The 18,638-nt window shown below is 37.2% G+C and overlaps 1 pseudogene; it reads left to right on the top strand.

Moving 5' to 3' along the window:
• The first annotated feature begins 826 nt into the window (after nucleotides 1–826).
• LOC110291033 lies at nucleotides 827–9,912 on the top strand (annotated as a pseudogene).
• The last annotated feature ends 8,726 nt before the right edge of the window (nucleotides 9,913–18,638 follow it).

The raw sequence follows: 18,638 nt of genomic DNA, 5'->3' as shown, positions 1-18,638 counted from the left end.
TTTGTACAGGGACAGACAGGTAGATCAATGAAATAAATTGAAGACCGAAAAATGAATCCACACACCTATGGTCACTTGATCTTTGACAACGGAGCTAAAACCATCCAGTGGAAAAAAAGACAGCATTTTCAACAAACGGTGCTGGCACAACTGGCAGTTATCATGTAGAAGAATGTGAATTGATCCATTCTTATCTCATTGTACTTTGTTCAAGTCTAAGTGGATCAAAGTACTCCACGTAAAACCAGAGACACCGAAATTTATAGAGGAGAAAGTGTGGAAAAGCCTCGAAGATATGGGCACTGGGGAAAAATTCCTAAACAGAATAGCAATGGCTTGTGCTGTAACATCAAGAATTGACAAATGGGACCTCATGAAATTGCAAAGCTTCTGTAAGGCAAAAGACACTATCAATAAGACAAAAAGGCCACCAACAGATTGGGAAAGAATTTTTACCAATCCTAAATCTGATATGGGACTAATATCCTTTTGTGTACTTGTATCTTTGCAGATGGTGTTGCTTTGACATGACTTAAATGACTTAGTTATTTTATGATTAACATCAACTGTTTCTCTTGCTGTTTCTTCCTCATTGATCAATAACCCTGTGGTTAATACACTTGAATCAACAAGAGTTACATTTATTGCAGACCAGCATGGTGAGCTGACCTTGGTGCTAAATACATTTAATGTTTACTGCTCTCCCTGTATAACTGTGTTCCTAAAGCTGGGATGCTATAGCTAGAATCCATTGCACTTCTCTTAACAAACCTACCTAATTGAGCTGATGAGCTATCTTGGTGTCTTCCACAGTCTAGCCTTCACCATGAGCATCCCAGCCTTTATCGATATCAGCAGAGATGCCTAGGCTGTTGATCATTGGACTAATCTGAAGCAAATGAGCTGAGATCTCAGAAGAGAGCTTGGAATATGGACTTCATGTAGATTTAGCTCAGATTATTGAAGTCTGTAAAGTGTGTCTAAGGAAGATGATAAAGATGATGAAAGTGGGATGAACAGTGTTGTGTCCCTCCTGTTGATCTTGGAACCAGACAAGCAAGAAGCATTGATTGAAAGTCTGTGTGAAAAGTTGTTCAAGTTTCAGGAAGGTGAATGATCATTTCTGAGACTGCAATTGATCATCAACATTTTCCATGGGATGGGCAATAATATTTCTGTAAGGTACACAGTGTGCTGCAACCTCATCAAAGTTGCACCATCAGATGGGGCCACCCAGTACATCCCAACAGAATTGGATCAAGTGAGAAAGTGGAAGCTTACCACTTAAAAGAAACACATCCTCTTAAGAGTACCCTACAAGGTACTGGTGGATTGTAAGAAAAGTGATGATGCAGTAAAGGTCATGATGGAATTGCTAAGGAACTACACAGATGACAATGCTTCCCGGGCTCGAGTTGATGCCCATAGGTGTATTGTGTGGACACTAATGGATCAATATGCCTTTCTTTTTGACCATCTTCTCACTATAAAGCTAGTCAAATTTTTGGAAGGCAAGCTTATCCATGATTTATTAACCATTTTTGTGAGTGCTAAATTGGCACCGTATGTCAAACCCTATCAGAATAACAAAGACTTCATAGATTCACTTGTCTTGTTACATGAACAAAATATGGAGAATAAGAGACTCCTCACTTTTATGTGAATGGCAGCAGAAGGCAAAGGTTTCTTTTGATACAGTGCAGCAAGAGCTACTGATTGGAGCTGATGATGTTGAACCATTTATTATTTATGCTGTACAAACTAAATAGTCTACTGAAAAATTGACCAGACCTAAAGAAAAGTAGTTGTCAGTCATAGCACACATCAGACATTTGGAAAAAAGCAGTGGCAACAACTGTATGACAATCTTAATGCCTGGAAACGGAACTTGGACAAAGTGAAAAAAAAAAGAAAGAAAGAAAAAGAAAAAGAAAAAAAAGGCTTTTGAGTTTTTTGTGTACCTGAATTCTTATGAAAAAAAAAAAATTCTTTGAGGAAAATATGTTCTAAGTCATAGTAAAACATTATCAACCAAAAAAAAAAAAAAAAATTCACCATCTTGTATCCCGGGCCTTTCAGAGACCAGTCCACATAGGAGAGCACACAGGCCACAGAAGCAACAGAGCTTCTCAGACAGGGTATCTTCAGGCCTTCATCCTCAGCCAGGAGGCAGAGCTGAGACCCAGACCTCTGAGCACCTTTCTTGCCAGAGGAGGGTCAGCCACCAGGGAGGGCTTTGACCACTGGGACACAGGAGAGAGTTGGACACCCAGGAGTACTGACAGAGGCTAAAAGAATCACAAGAGGAACACACTCCAGCCAGAGACAGCTAGGACATCTAACACGAGAGTTTACCAGATGGCAAAAGGCAAACTTAAGAATCATCCTAACAGAAACAAAGACCATTCTGCATCATCAGAATCCAATAGTACCATCACAGCTAGTCCTGGATACACCAACACACCCGAAAAGCAAGATTCAAATTTAAAATCATATCTCATGATGCTGGTAGAGGATTTTAAAAATGGCATTAATAACACACTTAAAGAAATAGAGGAAAACACTGCTAAAGAGGTAGAAGTACTTAAAGAGGAAGCACCAAAATCCCTTAAAGAATTGCAGGAGAACACTGCTAAACAGGTAGAAAGCACTAAAGAGGAAGCACCAAAATCCCTTAAAGAATTATAGGAAAACACAACCAAACAGATGACTGAATTGAACAAAACCATCCAAGATAAAAAAAAAAAATGGAAGTAGAAACAATAAAGAAAACCCAAAAAGAGACAACTATGGAGATAGATATCCTAGGAGAGAAACCAAGAACCATAGATGTGTGCATCAACAACAGAATACAAGATATGGAAGAGAGAATATCAGGTACAAATGATTCCATAGAAAATATGAACACAACAATCAATGAAAATGCATAAAGATCATAACTTAAAACATCCAGGAAATCCAGAACACAATAAGAAAACCAAATCTACAGAAAATAGGTATAGATAAGAATGAAGATTTTGAACTTACAGTGCCAGTAAATATCTTGAACAAAATTATAGAAGAAAACTTCTATAACCTAATGAAAGAGATGCCCATGAACATACAGAAGCCTGCAGAATTCCAAATAGACTGGACCAGAAAAGAAATTCCTCCAGACATATAATAATCAGAACAACAAGTGCACTACATAAAGACAGAATATTAAAAGCAGCAAGGGAAAAAGGTCAAGTAACATGTAAATGCAGACCTATTAGAATTACACCAGACTTCTCACCAGAGACTATGAAAGCCAGAAGATCCTGGACAGATGTTATACAGACCCTAAGAGAACACAAATGCCAGCCCAGGCTACTATACCCAACAAAACTCAATTGCCATAGATGGAGACACCAAAGTATTCCATGGCAAAACCAAATTCACACAATAGCTTTCCATAAATCCAGCCCTTCAAAGGGAAAACACCAACACAAGGATGGAAATTAAACCCTAGAAAAAGCAAGAAAGTAATCCTTCAATAAACCTAAAGAAGATAGCCATAAGAACAGAATCCCAACTCTAACAACAAAAATAAAAGGAAGCAACAATTACTTTTCCTTACTATCTCTTAAGATCAATTGACTCAATTCCCCAATAAGAAGTCATAGACTAACAGGCTGGCTACATAAACAGGATCTAACATTTTGCTGCATACAGAAAATCCACCTCAAGGACAAAGACAGACACTACCTCAGAGTAAAATGTTGGAAAACAATTTTCCAAGCAAATGGTCCGAAGAAACAAGCTGGAGTAGCTATTCTAATATTGACTAAAATCGACTGCCAATTCAAAGTTATCAAAAAAGACAAGGAGAGGCACTTCATACTCATCAAAAGTAAAAATCTTCCAAGATGAACTCTCAATTCTGAACATCTATGCTCCAAATGCATTGGCAGCCACATTCATTAAAAAACTTTTGTAAAGCTCAAAGCCCACATTGTATCTCACACAATAATAGTGGGATACTTTCATCAATGGACAGATTCTAGAAACAGAAATTAAACAGAGACACATTGAAACTAACAGAAGTTATTAAAGAAATGGATTTAACAAATATCTATAGAACATTTTATCCTAAAACCAAAGGATATACCTTCTTCTCAGAACCTCTTGGTACCTTCTCCAAAACTGACCATATAAAACAGTCCTCAACAAATGCAAAAATATTGAAATTATCCTATGCATCTTATCAGATCACCATGGACTAAGGCTGATCTTCAATAAAAACATAATTAATAGAAAGCCAACATTCATGTGGAAGCTGAACAACACTCTACACAATGATACCTTGGTTAAGGAAGAAATAAAGAAATTAAAGACTTTTTAGAGTTTAATGAAAATGAAGCCACAACATACCCAAACTTATGGGAAAGCAGTCCTAAGTGGAAAACTCATAACTCTGAGTGCCTCCAAAAAGAAACTAGAGAAAGCATACATTAGCAGCTTGACAACACACTTAAAAGCTCTAGAACAAAAGGAAGAAAATACACCCAAGAGGAGTAGACTGCAGGAAATAATCAAACTCAGGGGCGAAATCAACCAAGTGGAAACAAGAAGAACTATTCAAAGAATCAACCAAACAAGGAGCTGGTTCTTTGAGAAAATCAATAAGATAAATAAACCCTTAACCAGACTAACTAAAGGGCACAGGGACAGCATCCTAATTAACAAAATCAGAAATGAAAAGGGAGAAGTAACAACAGGACCTGAAGAAGTCCAAAACATCATCAGATCCTACTACAAAAGAATATACCCAACAAAACTGGAAAACCAGGATGAAATGGACAAATTTCTAGACAGATACCAGGCTCCAAAGTTATATCACAATCAGATTAATGATCTAAACACTCCCATATCCCATAAACTAATAGAAGCAGTTAATATTCTCCCAAATTAAAAAAAAAAAACAGAACCAGATGGGTTTAGTTCAAATTTCTATCAAACCTTCAAAGATGACCTAATTTCAACTCTCCCCAAACTATTCCATAAAATAGAAACAGAAGGTATTCTATCCAACTCATTCTATGAAGTCACAATTACTCTGATACCTAAGGTACATAAAGACCCAACAAAGAAAGAAAACTTCATACTTATTTCCCTTATGAATATTGATGCAAAAATACTCAATAACATTCTTGCAAACTGAATGCAAGAACACATCAAAATGATCATCTATCATGAGCAAGCAGGATTCATCGCAGAGATGCAGGAATGGTTTTATATATTGAAATACATCAATGTAATCCACTATATAAACAAACTCAAAGACAAAAACCACATGATCATCACGTTAGATGCTGAGAAAGCATCTGTCAAAATCCAACACATATTCGTGATGAAAGTCTTGGAAAGATCAGGAATTCAAGGCCCATACCTAAACCTAATAAAAGCAATATACAGCGAACCAGTAGCCAACATCAAACTAAAAGGAGAGAAACGTGGAGAATCCAGTCTGATTTCTATAGAAGTTATACCAGTTTGCAATCCCACCAGAATGGAGGAATATTCTCTTTCTCCACATTTTTATGAATATATGCTTTCACCTGAGAATTTGATTTTATCCATTCTGATTGGTGTAGAATCTCAGGATCATTTTGATTTTAATTCTCCTGATGACTAAGGACTTTGGACATTTCTGTAAGGGCTTCTTGACCATTCAAGATTCCTCTGTTTTGAATTTTTGATTGGGTTGTTTGGTTTTTTGGAGGTGAGCTTCTTGATTTATTCTATATCTATTGAATATTAGCCCGATCTAATGTGGGGTTAGTAAAATATTTTTCCCAATCTGTAGGTTGCCAGTTTGTCATATTGACTATGCCTTTTGCCTTAGAGAAGATAGTCAGTTTCATAAGTTACAATTTTTCAATTCTTGATATTAGAGTCAGAGCCATAGGAGTTCTATTTAAGAAATTTCCCCTTATGCCAATGAGTTTGAGGATCTTTCCCACTTTCTTTTGCATTATTTTCAGTGTATCTGGTTTTATGTTGAGTTCCTGGATCCACTAGTACTTGAGCTTTGTGCAAGGTGACAAATATGGATCCTTTTTCAGTTTTCTAGTTACCAATAGCCAGGTAGACTATTACCATTTATTGAAGATAATTTCTGTTTTTCCATTGTTTATTTTTGGCTTATTAGTCAAGATCGAGTGTCCATAAGTGTGTAGTTTTATTCTAGAACTTCAGTTCTACTCCATTCATCAACCTGTCTGTCTCTGTGCCAATACCATGAAGTTTTTATCACTATTGCTAGGAAGTATAGCTTGTGCTCAGGGATGGGGATTTCCCCAGGAGTTCTTTTACTATTAAGAATTGTTTTTGATGTCCTGGGTTTTTTCTTTTTCCATATGAAGTTGAGAATTCCTATTTCCATGTCTCTGCAGAACTGTGTTGGAGACTTGGTGGGCATTTTGTTGAATCTATAGTTTTCTTTTGGTAAGATGGCCATTTTTACTATGTTAATTTTTACCAGTCCAAGAATGTAAGAGATCTTTTCATCTTCTGAAATCTTCTTTGATTTCTTCTTCCATAGATTTGAAGTTCTTCTCATAAAGATATTTCACTTCCTTGGTAAGACTTCCACCAATACATTCTCAACTATTTTGGGTATCATGAAGGGTGTCATTTCCCTAATTTCTTTCTCAGCCTGTTTACCCTTTGAGTAGAGCAAGGCTACTGATTGAGTTAATTTTATATCCAGCCACTTTGGTGAAGTTGTTTATCAGCTGTAGGAGTTCTCTGGTGAAAGTCTTGGGGTCTCTTATGTACACTATCATATCATCTGACAATAGTGATATCTTGACTTCTTCCTTTCCAAGTTGTATCCCCTTCATCTTATTTTGTTGTCTTCTTACTCTAGCTAGTATTTCGAGTACTATATTCTATAGATACAGAGAGAGTGGGGAGATTTCACGTGTCCCTGATTTTAGTGAAAGTGCTTCAAGTCTCTCCATTTAATTTGATATTAGTTGACAGTTTGTTGTATGTTTCTGTTATTATATTTAGGTGTGTGCCTTGAATTCCTGATCTCTCCAATACTTTAACATGAAGGGATGTTGTATTTTGTCAAATGCCTTTTTAGCATCTAATGTGATGATCATGTGATTTTTCTTTGAATTTGTTCATATAGTGGACTTATGTTAATAGATTTTTGTTAATATATTTTTGAACCAAACTTGCATCCCTGGAGTGAAGTCTACTTGATTGTGGTGAATGATGTTTTTGATGGGTTCTTGGATTCAGTTTGCTAGAGTTGTATGGAGTGGTCTGAAGTTCTTTTTTGTTGTTGTTGGGTCTATGTGTGGTCTAGGTATCAGAGTAATTGTGGCCACATAGAATGAATTGGGTTGTGTTCCTTCTATTGCAATTTTATGGAATAGTTTGAGGAGTGTTGGTATTAGCTCTTCTAAGAAGGTCTGGTAGAATTCTTCACTAAAACCATCTAGCCATGGGCCTTTTTTGATTGGGAGGTTTTTAATGACTTTTCCTTAGGTGATATGAGCCTGTTTAGATAGTTTAGCTGCTCTAGATTTAACTTTGGAAAATAGTATTTGTCTAGAAATTCATCCATTTCATCTAGATTTTCCAGGTTTGTTGAGAATAGTTTTTTTGTACTAGGGCCTGATTATTATTATTTTTTTAAATTTCCTCAGTTTCTGTTGTTATGTCTCCCATTTCATTTCTCATTATCTTAATTTGGATATGGTCTCTGGGCCCTTTAGTTAGTTTGGCTATGGGGTTTATCTATATTGCTGACTTTCTCAAAGAACAAGCTTTTGGTTTTCTTGATTCTTTTTAATAGATCTCTTTGTTTCCATGTGGTTGATTTTGGCCCTGAGTTTGATTATTTCCTGCCTTCTACTCCTTTTCATGTGCTTGCTTCTTTTTCTTCTAGGGCTTTAAGGTGTGCTGTTAAGTGCTAGTGTAAGATCTTTCTAATACCTTTACAAAAGCACTTAGTGCTATGAAATTTTCTCTTAGCATTGCTTTCATTGTGTCCCATAAGTTTGGATATGTTGTGCCTTCATTTTCTTTGAATTCCCAAAAGCCTTTAATTTCTTTCTTTATTTCTTGCCTGATCAAGTTATTATTGAACAGAGAGTTGTTTAGTGTTCATAGGTATGTTGGTTTTCTGTTGTTTTTGCTGTTATTCAAGTCTAGCCTTAATCTGTGGTGATCTGATAGGATATGTGGGATTACCTCATCTTCTTGTATGTCTTGAGGCTTGTTTTCTCACCTACTATATGGTCAATTATGGAAAAGGTACTATGAAAAAGAAGGTATATTCTTTTGTTTTAGGGTGAAATGTTCTGTATATTTATTTGTTAAATCCATTTATTGGGAAATTGATTCTATTGATGTTGAGGGATATTAAAGACATGATTTTTAATTCCTGTTTTGTTTGTTGCTATTGGTTACCTTATGTGTATGTGATTATTTCTGTTTGGGTTTGTTGTGAGAAGACTAATATCTTGTTTTTCTTCAGTGTAGGTTCTCTCCTTGTGTTGAGTTTTCCTTCTATAGTCCTCTGTAGGGCTGAATTGGTAGATAGATATTGTTTAAATTTGGTTTTTCATGGAATATTTTGGCTTCTACATCTATGATGAGTGAGAGTTTTGTAGGGTACAGTAGTCTGGGTTGGCACTTGTGTTCCCTTAAGGTCTTCAAAATATCTGTCCAGGACATTCTGGCTTTTAGAATCTCTGTTGAGAAGTCTGGTGTAATTCTGATTATTCTGCCTTTGTGTGTTACTTGGTCTTTTTCTCTTAAAGCTTTTAATATTCTGTGTGTTCTGTGTGTTGATTATTATGTGACAAGAGCATTATCTTTTCTGGTTCAATCTAGTTGGTGTTTTATAGGCTTCTTGTGCATTTACGGACATATTTTTCTTTAGGTTAGGCAAGTTTTTTATGATTTTCTTTCTTTTTTTTTTTTTTTTTTTTTGGTTTTTCGAGACAGGGTTTCTCTGATAGCCCTGGCTGTCCTGGAACTCACTTTGTAGACCAGGCTGGCCTCGAACTCAGAAATCCACCTGCCTCTGCCTCCCCAGTGCTGGGATTAAAGGCGTGCGCCACCACGCCCGGCTATGATTTTCTTGAAGACTTTTTTTGGGGGGGGTCCTTTGAACTGGGAATCTTCACTCTCTTCTATTCCTATTATTCTTAGGTTTGGTCCTTTTATTGTGTCCTGAATTTCTTGGATGCTTTGAGTTAAGAGTTTTTCTCTTTTGAATTTTCTTTGACTGTTGTGTCAGTATCTTCTAAGGTATCTGCTATGCCTGAGATTCTTTATTCTATCTCTTGTATTCTGTTGTTGATGCTTGTATCTTTAGTTGCTGACTTCTTTCCTAGGTTTTCTATTTTCAGTGTTGCCTCGATTTGTGTTTTCTTATTGTTTGTACATCCAATTTTAGGTTTTGGTCTGCTTTGCTCAATTCCTTCACCTGTTTGATTTTGTTTTCCTATATTTCTTTCAGGGGTTTATTTGTTGTATCTTTAAGGGCTTCTACCTGTTTACCTGTAGCTTCCTGTATTTCATTCAGCGAGTTATTCATATCCTACTTTAAGGACTCTATTATCTTCATGAGATTAGGTCAGCATCCTGGTTTTCAGGTGTGTTGATGTATCCAGGGCTTGCTGTGGTGGGAGAACTAGGTTCTGATGGTGCTAGAGTATATTGGCTTCTGTTGTTTATGGTCTTGAACTTGCCTCTTGCCATCTGGTTATCTCTGGTGTTAACTGGCCTTGGTGTATCTGACTGAAGCCAGCCTCCTTTGTTCCTGAGTTGCTGCAGGTTCCTGGGAAGCCTGTGGTCCTGGTTGTAGCACACATTCTTGGAGGCCTTCAGACCATGCTGTCTTCAGAGGATCACACAAGCTGATGATCTGCCCAGGCAGAAGACACAGGCACCTACAGTAAAGTGAGTGGAGTTCATGCAGTGAATGGGGTGAGGGTATTTATATGGGTCCTGAGTTTTCATAGTTCCTTGGGGTTTCCAGCCACTGTGATTATTTGGGAGGGTCCCTTACCTGTGGCCTTGTCTGTAGCAGACAAACTGGGATGCCTTTAGACCATGGGGTCTTCAAAAGAGCAAACAAGACCAAGTGATACATTCTTATTACTGTATGTCACTGAATTTAATGCCAGTTTTGAAAACTGTTAACTGAGAAATAAATTGAAGTATTGATTCTCTGAAATGCCAGAGACCTCAGCCTTCAATCTTAAGTCATTATCATTATCTTTCTTATTCAGTATATGCCAGTGCTTCCAAAATTTCTATTCCCAGTACAAGTCTCAAGACTGGAGACTCACATATAGCCTGTTATTTAATTAATAACTTAATTTTTGATAAGTTAGTCAATGTTGTGTTTTCAAAGAGAACTCCTGGCAAAGTTGTTCATTTTGAACATTTTACAAAATGTATTAGCTCATTTGGTCAGAAAATATTCAAGAGATTCACAAATTTTTCTTCTGTCTCTCTGCATATTCTTTTCCACAAGCACAAATTGGTACTTGGACAGCATGCACCAAGATAGGGTCCAGAAAAAAAGAGGTTTAGGTGATTTCATCTGAAATGGAACATTGCTCATTGCTTAACACATGAACAACTATTTCCCAGGGCATTTCTGCTTCTATAGTCCTTAGCTTTTAGAATATTGTGCTAAAAAAAAAAGGAATTGTGGTCTCACTTTGCACAAACCTAATTTGCCTTTACCATTTCTTCTTCATCCCATGCTTGTGCTATAGCACAGCATTTACTCAATTTTAAAGACAGAGGTATTGCCATATGGTATTATCAATAGAGAGATTAAAATGATAAAATTTTGAATAAAGCAAATAGTAGATCTTTTTTAACCCTAAAGAATCAGACCATATTTTAAAAGATATCATGATTTAAAGATATACATTTAAAATTACAAGTTTTTATCACAAGTACTCCAGAATATTGGGGATATTAACCTAGAGGAGACTCACATGAGACTCAGATCCGTAACATGCTAACAAATATCTAAAGACCTGGCTAGTGAAATGATATTGCTATTATTATATGTTATTACATTGCATCTTATTGTTAGGTAAATATAGGAGTAAGCTATAACTCCTCAAAGATAAGAAAAGCAACTTAAGCAAGAAATTATTCCTCCAACTGAGGAAGTACAAAAGCAAAGATGGGTAAGTTATTGTGTGGATGTGTTGTGGATATATAAGATTTCTTTTAATTTTTATATCAGTGCCATCTGTGGTTCTTTTCAATTTTACTTTAAACAATTTCAATGTATGTGTTTACAATTGTGATGTCTAATCTTGAGTCTACAACAATATCTTCAATATAACTCTGAGGACTTATTTTTTGCAATACACTGCATTGAAAACCCACAGAAAGAGGAGAGTTAATGTTCTGTATAAAGAAAATGAAGTTTTCAAATGAGGGGAATGCTACTCTGTTTACCATCATGGACAATCATCTTAGGAAAGAATTCAGCAAACAATATATATCTTTCTTGATGACTTCAGTAAATTACTGATCAACATTGAGTGATAACAAAAGAGTTGTTTTTAGCAGGCAAAAAAAAAAAAAAGAAAAAAGAAAATATTTTCACTGAGACAGCCAGTCACATTAGTCAGTGCTACTTAAAGAAATAGAACCAGTGAATGTATAATTTAAGAAAAAAAATTTTTCTTAATCAAAGTAAGTTATCTGGGAAGATACCTTATTTGCTAAAAATCACTGCTTCTCTTACTAGTAACCAATCATCTGCTCTGGGTTTTGAAGGTGAGCTTCCGCCAATAGAATAAGATGCAGTCACCACCTACATCTCTACTATACAAACAAACTCAAAGACAAAAACCACATGATCATCTCATTAGATGCCGAGAAAGGATTTGACAAAATCCAACACCCATTCATGATAAAAAAGACTTGGGAAGATCAGGAAGTCAAGGCCCATCCCTAAAAATAATAAATGCAATATACAGCAAACCAGTGGTCAACATCAAAGTAAATGGAGAAAAATTAGAAGCTAAAATCAGGGACTAGACAAGGCTGGCCTACCTATTCAACATAGTACTTAAAGTCCTAGCCAGAGCCATTAGAAAGCAAAAGGAGATCAAGGGAATATAAATTGGAAAGGAAGAAATCAAAATGTCACTATTTGCAGATGATATGATAGTATATATAAGTGACTCTAAAAATTCCACCAGAGAACTAGACCTGAAAAACAACTTCAGTGCAGTAGCTGAATATAAAATTAGCTCAAACAAATCAGTAGCCTTTCTCTACACAAAAGATAGACTGAGAAAGAAATTAAGGAAACAACACCCTTCACAATAGTCACAAGTAATATAAAATAATATAAAATAGACTCTAACTAAGGAAGTGAAAGATCTGTATGATAAGAACTTCAAGTCTCTGAAGAAAGAAATTAAAGAAGATCTCAGAAGATGGAAAGATCTCCCATGCTCATGGATTGGCAGGATTAATAGAGTAAAAATGGCTATCCTGCAGAAAACAATCTACAGATTGAAATCCCCATCAAAATTCCAATTCAATTCTTCACAGTTAGAAAGGTCAATTTGCAAATTCATCTGTAATAACAAAAAAACCCAGGATAGCAAACACTATTCTCAATGATAAAAGAACCTCTGGTGGAATCACCATGCCTGACCTCAAGCTGGACTACAGATTAGTTGGGATAAAAACTGCATGGTACTGGTCAGCAACAGACGGGTAGATCAATGAAATACAATTGAAGACCCAGAAATGAACCCACACACCTATAATCACTTGATCTTTGACAAGGGAGCTAAAACCATCCAGTGGAAAAAGTCAGCATTTTCAACAAATGGTGCTGGCACAACTGGCGATACTCATGTAGAAGAATGCAAATTGACCCATCCTTATCTCCTTGTACAAAGCTGAAGTCTAAGTGGATCAAGGAACTCCATATAAAACCAGAGACACTGAAACTTATAGAGAACAAAGTGGGGAAAAGCCTCAAAGATATGGGCACAGGAGAAAAATTTCTGAACAGAAGAGCAATGGCTTTTGCTCTAAGATGGAGAAATGCCAAATGGGACCTCATAAAATTACAAAGTTTCTGTAAGGCAAAAGACACTATCAATAAGACAAAAAGGCCACCAACAGAGTGGGAAAGGATTTTTACCAATCCTAAATCTGATAGGTGACTAATATCCAATAAATACAAAGAACTCAAAAAATTGGATTCCAGAAAACCAAATAACCCTATTAAAAATGAGGTAGAGAGCTAAACAAAAAATTCTCAACTGAGGAATAACAAATAGCTGAGAAGCACTGGAAAAATGTTCAACATCCTTAATCATCAGGGAAATGCAAATCAGTACAACCCTGAGATAGCAACTCACACCATTCAGAATGGCTAAGATAAAAAATTCAGGTGCCAGCAGATGCTGGCAAAGATGTGGAGAAAAGGGAACATTCCTCCATTGCTGGTGAGATTTCAGGCTAGTACAACCACTCTGGAAATCAGGTTGGCAGTCCCTTAAAAAATTGGACATAATACTACCAGGAGATCCAGCAATATCTCTCATGGGCATATACCCAGAAGATGTTCCAACTTCTAACAAGGACACATGCTCCACTATGTTCATAGCAGCCTTATTTATAATATCCAGAAGCTGGAAAGAACCCAGATGTTCAACAGAGGGATGGATACAAAAAATGTGGTACACTTACACAATGGAGTACTACTCAGCTATTAAAAACAATGAAGATATGAAATTCTTAGGCAAATGGATGGATCTGGAGGATATCATCCTGAGTAAGGTAATTCTATCACAAAAGAAGTCACTTGATATGCACTCACTGAAAATTGGATATTAGCCAAGAAACTTAGAATACCCAAGATACAATTTGAAAACACATGAAAGTCAAGAGAAGGAAGACCAAAGTGTGGGTACTTTGCTATGTCTTAGAATGGGGAACAAAATACCCATGGAAGTAGTTACAGAAGCAAAGTTCAGAGCTGAGACAGAGGAAGGACCATCCAGAGACTTCCCCACCTGGGAATCCATCCCATAAACAACCACCAAATTCAGACACTATTGCATATCCAGCAAGATTTTGCTGAAAGGACCCTGATATAGCTGTCTCTAGTGAGGCTATGCCAGTGCCTGACAAATACAGAAGTAGATGCTTGCAGCCATCTATTGGATGGAACACAGGGCTCACAATGAAGGAGCTAGAGAAAGTACCCAAGAAGCTTAAGGGGTCTGCAACACTATAGTAGGGACACCAATATGAACTAACCAGTACTCCCCGCCCCCCAGAGCTTCTGTCTCTAGTTATATATGTAGCAGAGGATAGCCTAGTCAGCCATCAATGGAAAGAGAGGCCCTTGATCTTGCAAAGAGTATATGCCCCAACACAGGGGAATACCAGAACCACGAAGCTGGAGTGGATGAGTTGGGTAGCATGGCAGGGGGAGGGTGTAGGGGACGTTTGGAGAGCAAACTAGGAAAGGGGATAGCATTTGAAATGTAAATAAAGATTATATGTAGTAAAAAAAAAGTAACATTGGGAAAAAAAAGGATTCAATCTGGAGATTTCCTCAGAAAATTGAAAATAGATCTACCTGAGGACTGAGCTTTACAACTCTTGGCATATATTCAAAAGATGCCCCATCGTACCACAAGGGCACGTGCTTCAATTTGTTCATAACAGCCTTAATTAAGATAGTGAAAAGCTGGAAACAACCCAGATGCCCCATAATGTAAGGATGCATACAGAAATTGTGGTTCATTTACACAATGGAATACCATCCAGCTTTTAAGAACGAGGACATCATGAGTTTTGCAGGCAAAGGGATGGAACTAGATAATATCATCCTGAGTGAGGTCACTCATACACAAAAGGACATGCATGGTATGTACTCACTAATAAGTGGTGATATCAGTAATTAATATATACATATATATGTATATATATATACATATATACATATGTACATGTATATATGTATGTATGTATATATACATATACATTTATATATACACAGAACACAAGAACATTAACAAGCCTAAGGAGCCAAGTGAGGATCCTTCAATCCCACATGGAAAGGAAAAGAAAGCACAGGGCAGAGGAAGGGAGGGAACTGAATGGGAGAGGGAAGGGGCAGGAGAAAAGGGGAATATGATCAAGTATTGGAAGAGGGATACCAGAAGTAAAATCCTGAGGTGCCAGCAGAATTAATGGAAATGTCCTACTTTGATAGGTGGGTGGTGAGGTAACCCTCTAGAAGTTATCAAAAACCTGGGAGGTTTCTCAGGACTCTAATGGAAGGGGCCTTAGACAAAATGCCCAACAGTGGGAAGAGGGAACTTTTAGAGTCTACCTTCTGCAGAAAATCATGTCATCAATTGGAGGGATAGGGTTGCCATCCCATAGTTATAAACTCTGACCCAGAATTGTTCCTGTCTAAAAGAACTGCAAAGACAAAAATGGAGAAAAAAACTGAGGATATGGAGGTCCAATCACTAGCTCAAATTGGGACCTATCTCAAGGAAAGGCTTCAAGATCTGACACTATCACTGATACTATGGTGTACTTGTAGACAAGTGCCTAGCATGTATGCCCTCTAAATGGCCCAACAAGCAGCTGAGTGAGACAGAAGCAGATAACTACACCCAACTGTTGTGGTAAATCTCCTCCCAAATAAGCCCCAGCAAATGAAAACCCAACATAGTTAATATGATTACATATTGTGCACCAACATTGGGCAGATCTACTACTACACTACCATCTTCCACATCTATGAGACCCCTTAGAATTTGCAGTTTCTCCAGGCCATGTGCTTCTGCTCTGCTTTTCTTCTCCTTCCTCCTCCTCTGCCATCCTCTCCCTCTTCCATTTTCTCCTTCATCTCCCTCCTCACCTTCTGCTCCACCTTCCCTTTTAGGTACCCAATCATTAGTTCTCCTTTATTTTACAAATTAAGGTGGGAAGCAGGTTTTTAGGAAATCACCTGAGTGCTGACTCATTCCTTGTTCACTGCCACTCACAGGAGAATGGGATTAACATCAAATATAATTAACCCAGGGCTATTTACAACACCCAACCAATGGACTAAAGTCAGAAACCTCTGTTGTTGAATTAGGGAAAGGCTGGATGACCTTGTAGGAAAACCAGCAGTCTCAACAACCTAGACACCCTGAAACCTCTTAGAGACTGAACCACCAACAGGCAGCATACACTAACTGGTCCAAGGCCCCTGACACATATACAGAAGAGGACATTCTGATCTGTCCTCCGTGAGAGAAATTGCACCTAACCCTTGAGATACTTGAGGCCCCAAGGAATGTGGAGGCCTGACAGGTATATGGGGTGTGGAGTTGTGGGGACGTCCTCTTGGAGACAGGGTAGGAGGAATTGGATGAGGAACTCTGAGTATACAGAATGGGTGGGGGATAAAAACTGGACTATAAACAAAGATTAAAGATAGTAATAATTTTAAAAAGAATGCATTATTCTGTACCCTGGGTTCTTATTCATTCTTTCAAATTGTCTTATATAACTACTTTCCACACAGGCAACGTTGACTGACAATTGTTTTGAGAAACCATGTCATGTGGATGACTCCAATAAGATCTGCCAGGCAAACACACTTTTAAAAATGTTAACAAAATTAATGATTATTTGCAAAAAGTCAAACTTACAAGTTCTCTTTTAAAAAAATAATTCTGTAAAATTTCATGGAAAACAAATATTAATTTGGCTGTTTAACTTGGTAGATTTCTACCTTCTAGAGTATCCCAGGAGACAGCATTGCATCATAATTCACATCTTAATGACTTTCCAAATTTCTATATCATTTCATCTGCTGGATAGAATCTAGCCCTATCATTACTACTATAAATTTTTAGATTTTAAGTTTTGTTTTAACAGTAGCTCAATTGTAAGAAACATTTATTTGATTGGTAATATATTGATACAGAATAAGCAATAAACAATATTCTAACTACAGACAATAATATATACTAACTTTCCTTTAACACAAAGTAAGTTGATTATTCCTTTGTTGACTTACTATGACCTATGATTGTCAGGGACTTGTGTTCCTCAGGGCCATACATTTAATCCTCCTACCATATAAATGTGTTCTTCTCCCAAGATAAATACTAAGGGCACAAAAGGCCCAAATTCAATCATACAAATACATTCCAACTCCCTACTTATTTAGTGAATGATATTACGACATTGGACAAAGGCTCTTGTCCAATTCCTACCGTGATCCAAAAAAGTTGTCAAAGTTCTGTCACTTCTATAATTCTGTTGAGGTTCATATGCTTCTCATACAGAAGCATCGTTTTCTTTTCTTTTTATATATATTTTTTATTAGGTATTTTCCTCATTTACATTTCCAATGCTATCCCAAAAGTCCCCCATACCCTCCCACCCACCCACTCCCACTTTTTGGCCCTGGCGTTCCCCTGTACTGGGGCATATAAAGTTTGCAAGTCCAATGGGCCTCTCTTTCCAGTGATAGCCGACAAGTAGTGTTTCCCTGTAACTCTTTAAGGGATTTTTGTGTTTCCTCTTTAAGGGCTTCTAGCTGTTCTCTTGTATTTCTTTAAGGGAGTATTTATTTCCTTCTTAAAATCCTCCATCATCATCATAAGAAGTGACTTTAGATACATATCTTGCTTTTCTGGTGTGATGGTGTATCCAGGACTTGCTATGGTGGTAGAGTTTAATTCTGATGATGCCAAGTAACTTTGGTTTCTGTTGCTTCTTTTCTTATGCTTTCCTCTTGCCATCTAATTATCTCAAGTGCTTGTTGCTCCCAATATATCTGATTGGAGCGTGTCCTTCCTATAATCCCAGTTTATTAAGGACTCCTCAGAGTCCAGCTTTCTCTGTCATCTTGTGATTCCAGGATGCTGTGAACCGGGAGTCTGGGATTCTCAGAATTCTTGGAAGTCAAACTTTCTCTGAGACCCTAAGATCTAGGTGTTATTAAGCTCCTGGTATCTTGGGATCCTGGAATCCTAAGATCCTTGGAGTGTTACAGTGCCTCTAAGTTGTGTTTCCTTCGAGTACCACGGTGCTGTCTGGTGTGACGGAAACTAAAGTATACCAGCACCAATGAGAAGGAACCTGAGCCTGTGTCCTTGTTCCTGGTGTCACAAGCTCATCGGAATTGATTTTGAACAGATGTTGTGTTCCACTCACTCGTGGTCTGAAGATCGCATGGAGAGTCCTCTGGAGATTGTGGGAATGTCCATCGAATTTTCACCCAAAGTGTCCTGTAGCTGGTGACAACCAGAAGGCAGTTGGGAGACTATTATTGACTGCTATTTATTTAAGGGTTATGGGACTGTTTAGATGGTTTGACTTATCCTTGTTTAACTTTGGTATCTAGTATCTGGCTAGAAAATTATCTGTCTTGTTCAGATTTTCCAGTTTTTTTTTTTTTGGAATATGCTCTTTTAGTAGGATCTGACAACTTTTTGGATATCCTCATTTTCTATTTTTATGTCTCCCATTTCATTTCTGATTTTCTTAATTTGCATACTACCTCTGTTACCTCTGGTTAGTCTGGCTAATCATTTATCTATCTTCTTTCTTCA

Source organism: Mus caroli, chromosome 3, assembly GCF_900094665.2.
Source record: "Mus caroli chromosome 3, CAROLI_EIJ_v1.1, whole genome shotgun sequence".
Classification (NCBI taxonomy): domain Eukaryota; kingdom Metazoa; phylum Chordata; class Mammalia; order Rodentia; family Muridae; genus Mus; species Mus caroli.
The sequence above is the reverse complement of the archived record's forward strand: the minus strand, read 5'-3'. Positions and strand labels throughout refer to the sequence as shown.